We start from the raw sequence: 12500 nt of genomic DNA on the forward strand, positions 1-12500 counted from the left end.
GGTCCGATGACATAAATGGAGGAGGACAGAAAGCCTGCAGAACCGTAGGTCTAACAATATTAGTAGGAACCTTAGGAACGTAACCTGGTCTAGGATGCAGAAAAGCTTTAACCATGCCAGGTGCAAATTCCAGGCACGAGGGTGAAACCGACAGAGCCTGCAAATCTCCGATTCTTTTTAGTGAAGAGATAGCAAGCAAAAAGATAGTCTTAAAAGTGAGAAACTTCTCGGGAACTTCTTCGATAGGTTCAAAAGGAGCTAGGGAAAGACCTTCTAATACAATGGCCAGATCCCAAGTCGGCACCCTCGTACGAACTGCTGGCCTCAGCCTCAAAGTGCCACGGAGGAAACGAGTTATAAGCGGGTGTCTCCCAAGAGAAACTCCACTGAAAGGGACGTGGTAAGCAGCTAGTGCCGCCACATACACCTTTAGTGTGGAGGGGGATAACCCTGTGGAGAAGCGCTCCTGCAGGAATTCCAGCACTGCACCCACTGGGCAGTTAACTGGGTCCTGCAGGTGTTCTCCACACCAAGAAGTGAAAAGTTTCCACTTCAAGGCATAAAGCTTCCTCGTGGATGGAGCTCTGGAGTTAAGAATGGTCTCAACAACCTCGGTTGAGAGACCGGAGTCTATGAGCTGGGCCCCCTCAGAGGCCAAGCCCACAGTTTCCACAATTCTGGGCGGGGGTGAAGTATCGTGCCCCCCGCCTGGGAGAGTAGATCCCTCCTGACCGGGAGCTCCAAAGGAGAACCGTCCAGGAGAGAAATCAGGTCCGCAAACCATACTCGGGCCGGCCAGAACGGGGCTACTAGTAGTAGACTGACCCCGTCCCGGCGGACCCTCTCCAGAACTCCTGGTAACAGAGCAATCGGGGGAAAGGCGTACAGACGTGACCTCGGCCACGGCTGCACCATAGCATCCAACCCCAGGGGGGCTGGAAGAGTGATGGAGAACCACCGATGACAATGAGTGGTCTCCTTGGAAGCGAATAGGTCCACCTCGGCGCGACCGAAACTCAACCAAAGGAGCTCCACCACCTCGGGGTGGAGTCTCCATTCCCCTGGCCTCGGCCCCTGCCTCGACAGGGAGTCTGCTACCACATTCAAATACCCAGGGAGATACATTGCTCTCAGAGATAGTAGCTTCCCTTGGGACCACAGGAGGATCTGACGGGCCAACTTGTAAAGCCGGCGAGACCGCAGGCCCCCCTGATGATTTATATAAGAGACCACCGACGTGTTGTCTGATTGAACTAACACATGATGGCCTCTCAGGTCTGTTAGGAAGTGTTTCAGAGCCTGAAACACAGCCAACATCTCTAGACAATTTATGTGCCACGAAAGATGATGATCCTGCCACAGACCTTGGGCTGGGCGACCACTCATGACCGCCCCCCACCCTGTGAGGGAAGCATCCGTCGTTAGCGTTATGCGACGACAAAGAGCCCCCAGCACAGGACCTTTGGATAGGAACCAAGTTTCTCTCCACATGACCAGAGCACGAAGGCAGCGCCGCGTGACTTTGAACGTGCGGAGCGGATTTCCCCTCGGGGAGAATCCCTTGGTCCTGAGCCACCACTGTAGCGGTCTCATGTACAACAGGCCGCAAGGTATAACGTTGGACGCTGCTGCCATCAGACCCAACAGTCTCTGAAACTGCTTGACAGTGAGTAGCTGGCCTAGCTTCACTTGTTTCACAGCTGAGAGAATCGAAGCGATGCGGGTCGGAGAGAGTCGCGCCCGCATCGATACCGAATTCCAAACGACACCCAGAAAAGTGGTCTTCTGGGAAGGAGATAATACACTTTTCTTTGCGTTCAGCCTCAACCCCAACTTTCTGATATGAGCGAGGACGACATCTCGATGCCGAACCGCCATCTGCTCGGTCTGAGCTAAAATCAACCAATCGTCGATGTAATAGAGAATACGAATGCCCTGAAGCCTCAGAGGCACTAGTGCTGCATCCATGCATTTCGTGAAAGTGCGGGGAGATAAAGCTAGGCCAAACGGAAGAACCCTGTACTGGTACGCCTCGCCCCCGAAGGCGAACCTCAGGAACTTCCTGTGTTGTGGAAGGATGGACACATGGAAGTATGCGTCCTTCAGATCTATCGTGACAAACCAGTCCTCGGACCTGATTTGAGACACGATCTGCTTGATAGTGAGCATCTTGAATTTTAGCTTCCCTACCGAGCGATTCAATATGCGCAGGTCTAAAATTGGACGCAACCCCCCATCCTTCTTTGGAACGATGAAATATCGGCTGTAATAACCTGACTCCAAACTGGGAGGAGGAACCCGTTCTATAGCCTCTTTTTGAAGGAGCGTTTTCACCTCTTGTTCCAATACCAGAGCCTGCTCGGGGCCCACCACTGTGTGCAGAACCCCTCTGAATTTTGGTGGACGACACCTGAACTGGATAGCATAACCCTTTTCTACTGTCTGCAGGACCCAATGAGATATTTTTGGAAGGCTTTTCCACTCTGCCAGAAATTCTACTAAGGGTACCAGCCTCTCGAGACTGGCCTCTGGTGTAACTTGAGCAGCAGACGCAGCGCCCTGTAACGGCGCACCGGCAGGGAACAACTGGTCTGACCGCTCTGAGACCCTCCTCAGAGGGAGCGAGCGTCCCTCGGGAAAGCGCTCGCTGGGATCGTCTGTGCCCCGGCATAAAGGCGGGGTTGGCAGAACGAGCCCCTGAGGGCACCGAGGAGGAATGGGCACCGTAAAAAGAGGTGAACACCTTTCCGCCTCGGTGGGGACCACCCTCAGCATCCTGAACGGCTTGGCGTCAGGACTTCTTCTTAGCCGAAGCCTTCTTAGCCAATATAACTGTCCTCAGATCAGTTCTACTGGGAGAAGGCTTCGGCTGAGAGTGTCGCGGCTGAGCCCACTGTCCAGCAGGGGGAGCACGAGACGCGACACTCTGCCTCTGCTGCGCTCTATGTGATGAGCTCGAAGACGGCCGGGGCTGCTCCCGCCCAGCAGCCCCAGGGACATGAACTTTAAGGGGAAGAAACTTTTTAAAAGCTGCAGTTTGTTTCTTTTCTTCTTGGAATTTATCGATAACTGAATTCACAGCATCACCAAACAACCCCATGGGAGAAAGAGGAGCATCTAAAAGAAAAGCTTTTTCTCTCTCTTTAATATTAGTCTGATTTAACCACAAATGTCTTTCTGCGGCCACCAGAGCTGCCATAGAACGACCCATTAATTTGGCCGATTCTCTGGTGGCACGCAGGGATAAATCAGCAGCCTGACGCAGTTCGCGAACTACGTCAGTACTGACCTCCTCACTCTCACTCATGTCCCTTAGCAGATCAGCCTGGTATGCCTGCAAGATTGACATAGTATGCAGACATGACGCAGCCTGACCTGCTGCCGAATATGCTTTACCCACCAAAGCCGAAGTGTTTCTTAAAGGCTTGGTGGGTAATGCCGGTGCCTTAAAAGATGATGCTGCTTCGGGGGAGAGATGGCTCGCAAGCGTCTCTTCCCTCCCAAACAAACAACACAAAGATCATGTGTATCCCCGCTCGTTAAATAACGCGAGCAGGGAGGAACACACTTTCTAAACTGCTGTTCGTCCGCCATAATCTCTCAATATATATATATATAGGGATAAATTGTTTGTGTGGTGCAGGGTATGTAAGACAGACAATATCACACAGGGACAGATTCACATGTAGCGCGACTGAAAGCACAGAAGCTAATGCGCTTGTGTTTTTGGGGTGCTTTATAGTTTCCTGGTCGATGACGTCACCCGCCTATGACGTTTCATCTCTCCATTGGGCTGATTCCATACGTGCTTCATGACGCACAACGCAGGGGCGTTCCCGCAGCGTTTGACGCAGCTCGAAGTTCCCTTGAAAGGGAAACACCGTTTTAGTCTACTTCAAAACTTCATGTTTAATTCACTGTGTTACTTCACATATCTTTGTAATTCATTTAGCAGTGAAATTTACCAGTTTTTTCTGTGAACATTTTTCCAGTGTAGTTTCTACATCCCGTTAAAGTATGAAAGCTCGTTTCTGCCACCAAACTTCAACATAACAAGGTGATTGCAAAAGTGAGTATACTAATAGTTTACTAGTCAAATACTTGTTGCTCATTTTATAGTTTATGAAAGTACACTCTGAAGTATATGTAAACTATTAGTTTAGTAGTTTTCTTTATAAATAAATATTTTCAAACAGTGTAAGTTTCCATGTGAGCATATAGTAAAGAGTCATTTATTTCTAATTTAACTTTATATTCATCCAAGAATCCTGAAAAAAAGAGATGTTACTATATATTCCCATAGAAAACAGCTGTTTTAAACTGTAATAATTTTGTTATTTTTTCAATAACATTGTAATAACTGTAGTTTTAATCAAATAAATGCAGCTTTGATGAGCAGAAGAGACTCTTTCAGGAACAATAAAAAATATGAATGTTTCCTAAGAATCCTAACTTTTGACCGGTCCTGCCGCTATATATGCAGACCCTTGTGGAAAAAAACACATTTAAAAAATAATATATGCTTTAATGTCATTTCTATAGAAACTCGTATGTCATATATTTAAACATATGAATTAGTTTGTTGATTGGTTGGTTGATTAGGACAGTTTTTCCAATTCCTCTCATTGATTCCAGTTTAGAACATTTAACATAAAGTAACTTTAAATGTAGTATTGAATATTACACCCCCTATAAATAAGAAGTTTATTTAAGTGTGCTGTTAGTATACTTCTTTTAAACTAATAAGACGGTATATTTTCAGTCTACTTTTTATGTACTTATGTACTTCTTATGTACAGAAATACATTAAAATTGCAATTGGAATTCTTGACTTATACTGACAGAAGAAGAATATATGGCCAATACTTGTACTCAATCTTTTGATCCAGATATTCTTAAAAGTATAATGAAGTGGCTTTTATTGTGTTTACTCTTTTGATTAAGATGTCTATTAAATTCTTCTTTCACATATTTTCTGTCATAAACAACTGTTATACATTGGAATATTGTTTCACAGTTTTTACTGTATTTTTGATCAAATGAATCCAGCCTCAGTGAGCAGAAGAGACTCTTCCAAAAGGGTTACAAATCATCTTTTGACAGGTTCAGTATATGAGTTGCTATGAGAGTAACTGCACTTCAGAAGACTCGGGTTAAACCACTGGAGATGTATGCATCAGTTTTACATTCATGTCCTTTTTGGCACTTGAAACTTTTAGACCCCACTGATCATTCCAGGATCAATTCTTCAAAAATCCTGTGTGTTCTACAGAAGAAAACAGGAGTTTGTACGTGTTTGTAAGTTTATGGTGACCAGACAGCAATTCTGCTTCATTCATTTCAACAAACCCTTCCTCGGTCTGGAGAGTTTAATCGCTGTAATTCTGTTATGGTGAAATGAAGAGAATTCCAGTCATTATTCAGAAAACAGAAAGTTTTTATTTTATTTATTTATTTATTTTTATTATGTAATCCAATACATACAAGTAACTGACACAACAAAAAACATAAAGGTCTCATACATAAACATTAACATGTAAACATGAAAATAACATACGTAAACGTGTGTGTGTGTGTGTGTGTGTGTGTGTGTGTGTGTGTGTGTGTGTGTGTGTGTGTGTGTGTTAATGTATTACTGGGTGTGTAAGTGGAAATAACAGAAGACAATCTTACAGATACAACAGAGATGATAAAAATGAACAAAATAGTAATAATAATAATAAAAGAAAAAAAATATTTAATTAAATTAAGGCGTAAGGACCCCCATCACTCACCACCAAGAACACTCCCCATCTCCGGCCGTCACACATGCCATGCTTACCCTGTTTGTTTGTTGTTGTTGTTGTTGTTTTTGTTTTCTTTTTTTTCTCTTTTTACTTTTCCCTTTTTGTTTTTTTTGCTCGTGATGGATGTATATGCATGTCAGCTAGTGTGTTGCATTAAAAGAAAGAAAAACTAGACGTGTAACGTGGAACCAGCTCCATGCAAACCCAGGTCACCACGATCATGCCTTGCTTGTCTTGCTTAGGCCTATGTGTTTTTTTTTCTTCTCATTCCTTGTTTTAAGCAACCAATTAAATGAGTATGTATCTCGAAATGTAATGCATTAAGAAAGATAAGACATGTAGTACTTAGCCTGACAGAAAAGCAGAAATGCAGGGCAAAAGAGTACAGGCAGACGGAGTGAAGGTACTATCTCAAGGCTCCAGGCTCCACACTTGCCCAGAACTAATGACAACTGCCCAGGGATCAAGAAACAGCATACACATACATGGTGTACACAGAAAGCTTTTTATTATTTTTCTTTGTTCAGGAAACAGAGTAGAGTTTCAAACATAACAAACATTAGAATCTCATTCATCTGGTCACTTTGGATAAAAGCATCAAGTAAATGCAACAAAAAACACACACTCAACTAGTAACATTAGTCATGTCACCTTCCTTTATACAGCGCTTTTAACAATATAGAGTTTCACAGCAGCTTTACAGTGATAATAGGAGATTACAGTAACAGAGATTGTTTAGGCTTTACAGCAGATCTAGAATAAAGTTATTGTCCAGATAAAGTTACTTTTGATTGATTCACTTCAGTAGCAGAGATCATTAGTTATTAACTTAGCGGCCGCTAACACGTACAATGTCCAATGTGCAAGCCTTGAAAAATGTATAATACAGAATTTTTTATCGCTTCCGCGATTATCCCGACAATGTTTATCAGTACAGAGGTGAAGGGAAGGAGGCGTTCACAGGAGAGACTAGTGACACTTCAGGACTGTGTTGTCGTCGTGTCCAGGCGCAGGTCCTGTGTGTGTGTGTGTGTGTGTGTGTGTGTGTGTGTGTGTGTGTGTGTGTGTGTGTGTGTGTGTGTGTGTGTGTGTGTGTGTGTCCAGGCGATGGTCCTTCATCAGATCCGGATACGGCCTGGATCTGGCGGACTGCGGTAAACCTCTGGATAAACAGAGGGACTAATATTAGCATAGACGCCATCCTTCTTATGATGTACAAAGTCCATCAGGATTTATGGGAAGTGTTCCTGGTTCCGGCTGATCTAAACTATGCAGCCTAACATTGAATTATAGAAGTCTATAATGTGTTATGTGTATGCTAAGCCAAAGAGATGTGTTTTTAGTTTACGCTAATATTAGTCTCTCTGTTTATCCCTAACACCCCAGTATAGTGACGGGGACACTATACTGTCAAAGAGCACCGTCCTTCGGATGAGACGTTAAACCGAGGTCCTGACTCTCTGCGCTCATTAAAAACCCCGGCATCCTGGCCAAATTTGCCCCTTGGCCTCTGTCCATCATCATGGCCTTCTAATCATCCCCATATATACTGATTGGCTTTATCACTCTGTCTCCTCTCCACCAGTAAGCTGGTGTGTGGTGGGCGTTCTGGCGCAATATGGCTGCCGTTGCATCATCCAGTCGATTTTGATATTCTAGGTATTATCAACTGGCCACAATTTTGAGATCGCAATAGCCGAGAAGGACTATAATCAGGGTTCTAAACACCCGTCAAACCGCCAAATGCGGGTTAAAATTAATTTTGGAGGGTGTTCATAAAAACTTACTAGCCAGTTTGGCTGGTGATGCATGAGGCATTACATGCATGATACATAAGGCTGTGTTCTCGGTCATTTATCCCCCTGGCAGTACTTCCAACATTTCCCATGAACACTGTGCCGTAATGCTACGTGATGACGTTTCATATGCCCATTGGCTGCGCGCAGTTTGCAGTGAAACCAGTGCGAGAAACCATGGAAACGAACTGAGCGTCCACCAGGAAACACAAGGAAGAAGAAGGACGAACAGAGCCAAAGCAGGGAGCATAGAATGAAAGAGGAGGGAGATAGCTAGTAAAGTAAAAAGTTAAGATTAAACTAAATGCAGCGGTGGTTGGGACCGACTTCTGTGGGTGAGAAGAGGAACGAGGCAGGGGATGAAGATATAGACAGGGAAACGAAGAAAAGAAAATGTAAGGCCAAATGGTTTGTGTTTGATCAAGAAAATGTTGTCATGTTTTACCAGGATTGCCGCATGTACGCGAAAGAAAAAAAACAAAACGAACAATTTCGTGGTGGGAACTAATCATTTTAAAGTCGAGGCATTAAAAGACCATGAGAGTGCCCAAAGTCATCAGGAGAGCCTAAGGATTAAAACTGACAAGACCAGTCGTATTGAAGAGAGCCTTGAAGAAATGTCCATGCCATCGGAAAAAAAAGCAGGCCTTTCACCGTCTTCACATGGATGTGTGAGTAAGTGAATTAACGTTACCATTTACATGTTTCAGAAACAGTGTATTAAATTAAATACGATTCAGAGTGCTTCCATTAACACAGATGAGACAACTGCTTAACTTTATATTAATGTTTTCCATTTAGTTCTCAGATTTTGGTGATGAAGAGGTAAACAAATGACCTCTGTCACTCTCTGCTGGACTGGATGTGGATTTGATCCCTGATCAATGGACACTTCTCAAGACTGAACTGTACACAGCAGGATTCAGCCAAGGTACTTGGAGAATGATGTTTGAGAAAAAAAAATCTCATGCTGATGTATCTTATCAGCAGCGTTTTTAAACGAGTGCTTGAAAATTTCCCAAGCTCTATAGAAATGTCTAATATTGTGAGACAGTTATATTTTGTTTATCAAGAATCAGAGTAAATGTCATTTGTAAAAGGCACAATCCAAATTTGATGCCATCTTTTAAGTTGCATTTGAAAACGTATAATTGTTTGCAAGTGCATAATGCATATTGTCTGTCTCACCCTGCTACAGGAACCTTTGAGAAGACCTGGCCTACTGTGAACAGAATGCTGAGCCATAGCTGTCCTGAAGTCCTTGATCTTTTTGATGCTCTCCTGCAACTACAGCTGACTGTGAAAGAGGGTTCGGTGTAATGAAGCAGGTAAAGAGTGACTGGTGCGCATGTCTAAAAGCTGAGACCCTCTCTGACCTCCTTAAAACCCAGTTGTGCTCACCTGACATCAAAGACTTTGATCCAACCAAAGCCATTGACATCTGGCATGCTGATAGTTTTTGCTCACGCAGGACTGACTTTGTGCGCAAACATGGAACAAAAGGAACAGAGGGTGGCTCAGATTCTGATGGCACCTCTGAAGAAGAAGAGCTCTGAAGACATGGGATTCAAATGATAGATAGATAGATAGATAGATAGATAGATAGATAGATAGATAGATAGATAGATAGATAGATAGATAGATAGATAGATAGATAGATAGATAGATAGATAGATAGATACCAAAATTGAAATGAAATGTTTGCACTTTCTGTGTATATTTTGTTGTATGTATTGTACTTTATGTGTTTTTCATGCCAACAGTGTTAATAAAATGATCAAATGTGGCACTCATAATTTCTCTTATTTTCACCGGAAAAAGTTTGGCTAGTGGAATTTCTGACACATTGGCTGGTGATCAAAAAAGTTAATTTTGAACCCTGACTATAATGCGTTAAGAGCTCGCTCAAGTACTGGGGAGCTAAACCATTTAGTGCTTTGTAAGTAATCAGCAATATTTTAAAATTTATATGATGTTTCATAGTGAGCCAATGCAGTGTTGACAGAACCGGGCTAATATGGTCATACTTCCTGGTTCTGGTAAGAACTCTAGCGGCTGCATTTTGGACCAGCTGTAGTTTGTTTGTTAAGCATGCAGGGCAACCACCAAGTGGCGAGCCGGGCGAGGCCGAGGGACGTGAGAGAACGTGAGGCCAGTGATGTGATTGATAATGAGCAACACCTGCGCGACGCACCGGTCTCGTATCTCTCATGGAGGAGAGGAAGCACAAATGAGGAGCGACGACATGGAAGATCGAGACCGGTGCGTCGTGCAGGTGTCGCTCATTATCCATCACGCCACTGGCCTTAAGCCGTTCTCTCACGTCCCTCGACCTCGTCCTGCTGGCCACACACCCATAAGAGTACTACAATAATCTAGCCTTGATGTCAGGAACGCATGAACTAACTGTTCCGCATGTGTCATTGAGAGCATTTTTCAGAATTAAGTAGTAGGAAATTGCTAGTCATCCAGTTTTTTATATCAGCTATGCATTCTGTTATTTTGTGGATTGGTAAGTTTCATCAGGGCGTGAAGAAATATAGAGCTAAATATCACCATAACAGTGAAAACTAATGCCATGCTTCCTAATGATATCTCCTAGGGGTAGCATGTACAGAGTGAACAGCAACGGTCCTAGTACTGAGCCTTGTGGTACACCATACTGAACTTTTGATCAATAAGACATCCCTTCATTTACTGCTACAAACTGATAACGGTCAGATAAGTATGATTTAAACCATGCTAGTGCAATTCCACTAATGCCAACATAATTTTCAAGTCTATTTAAAAGAATGTTGTGGTCGATAGTGTCAAATGCAGCAATCAGATCGAGTAACACTAATAGAGAGATATTCCAAGTGAAGAAAAACCATCGGCAGAATGAAGTGAACGGATAGATAGAGTTTAGGTCCAATGATTTGTGATGATGGGCTAGGGTTAGGGTTGTTTCTTCAGCTGATCTTCATCGGTCAGAAGCATCGTCTCCTGTGTGAAATCTTGTCCCCTGAAACACAGAGGAAAAGAGAAAAAGTAAGTAAAGCTTTCTCAAACTCACTGGTTACACTGAGGCGAGACTCGGCTGTTCTGGGAGAATGCCTGTTCTTCTGCACACATGTAGGGTTAGGTTAGGTTAGGTAAGAGTTAGGTTGGTTTAGGTTAGGGTTAGGTTGGGTTCGGTAAGAGTTAGGTTGGTTTAGGTTAGGGTTAGGTTGGGTCCGGTAAGATTTAGGTTGGTTTAGGTTAGGGTTAGGTTAGGTTATGTTAGGTAAGAGTTAGGTTGGTTTAGGTTAGGGTTAGGTTGGGTCCGGTAAGAGTTAGGTTGGTTTAGGTTAGGGTTAGGTTAGGTTAGGTTATGTTAGGTAAGAGTTAGGTTGGTTTAGGTTAGGGTTAGGTTAGGTTAGGTTAGGTTAGGCTTTTATAAAGAGTTAGGTTGGTTTAGGTTAGGGTTAGGTTATTCTGCACACATGTAGGGTTAGAGTTAGGATAGGGTTAGGATATTCTGCACACATGCATGACATCAGCCTGGATGGCTGGGGAATCTGGGATCTGCAGGACATGTATAGTGCTCAGGGATTCTGTTCCCAAACCCCATCAGAATATCCTTCGCTTGTATTCATCTTGAGGAAATGTGTTCTGTCCCTGCAGAAAGTTTTACACTCGTAGGACAGCATACCAGCCAAACTAAACCACCAACATCTCTGCCAGTTATTTTATCTGTTAATTTTAACATAAAGCACAGAAGCCTTAAACATTTCCGCCGCTATAGGATCTCCTCCGAGCGCTTGATCTGTTCATATCTTACGGTCAGTCTCTCGTCACACACATGTGCTTCAGTTATTGTGATAACAGCCAAAACAAAAGAGTGTTTCAACAACACCGCACACTCAATCATTTATGATTTCTGTATGTTTGCACAATATGCCAGTAAAGAGCAGTGATGTTGACGCTCTCAAAGCAGAGACAGTACGTTATAAACATTCGACACACAGCACGTTTAATGCCGCCTGTCTCATTATTTCTTTTCTTCCGTATTAATGTGAATCCGTATTATTCAGTTCAGAAATGTGTGTTGAATTCATGTTATTCACTGTTATTTGTTGAAGAGAGTTCTCCTGAAAATGAATCATTCTGTCATCATTTACTCTCCCTCATGTTGATCAAAACTCAATGACTTTCTTTCTACTGTGCCATTTGAGAACATCTCAGTGTTTCCTGTCCATATAGTGAAAGTCAATGGGCTCCAAGGTTCTTCAAAACATCTTTATTTGAACAGTATGCGCGTGTAAATGATGACAGAAGGATTTATTTTAGGGTAACCCTTCCCTTTAAAAGTGTCAATCCCCCTTTGACATGAACATGGAATTATTTAAATAAATGTTGAGATGTATGTGTAGTAAGAGAACTGCTGTTTGTGCACAAAACTGGCCATATTATGCTCTGTACAGTATTCTTTTAAATATTTCTACTGCGTTTAGGACTCTGAACCAATTACACACACACACACACACACACACACATGTTTAAAGGGATAGTTCACCCAAAACTGTAAACTCTGTCAGTATTTACTGTTGTTCAACCCCGTAAGACCTTCGTTCATCTTCGGAACACGAATTAAGATATTTTTGATGAAATCTGAGAGCTGGATCACTCCTCCATAGGCTTCTAAGGGATTGAACTTGCAGGTCTCGAAAAGTTATTAAAGACATCGTTAAAATAGTCCAAGTGACTACAGTGGCTCAATCTTAAGTTTATCAAACGACGAGAATAGTTTTTGTGCGCAAAAAAAACTTAAATAACGACTTTATTTCAACTATTAATTTCCTTCTCTGTGGGCCTCGAGTGAGTTCACTAGTGTAACAGCGCAGCGCTTCTGTGTTGTACGTCACACACATCACACACATGACAAGCGTCGGCCAAT

This window comes from Siphateles boraxobius, unplaced genomic scaffold (assembly GCF_051911475.1).
Source record: "Siphateles boraxobius isolate OS27281-9 unplaced genomic scaffold, OSU_SipBor_1 205, whole genome shotgun sequence".
In the NCBI taxonomy this organism is placed as follows: domain Eukaryota; kingdom Metazoa; phylum Chordata; class Actinopteri; order Cypriniformes; family Leuciscidae; genus Siphateles; species Siphateles boraxobius.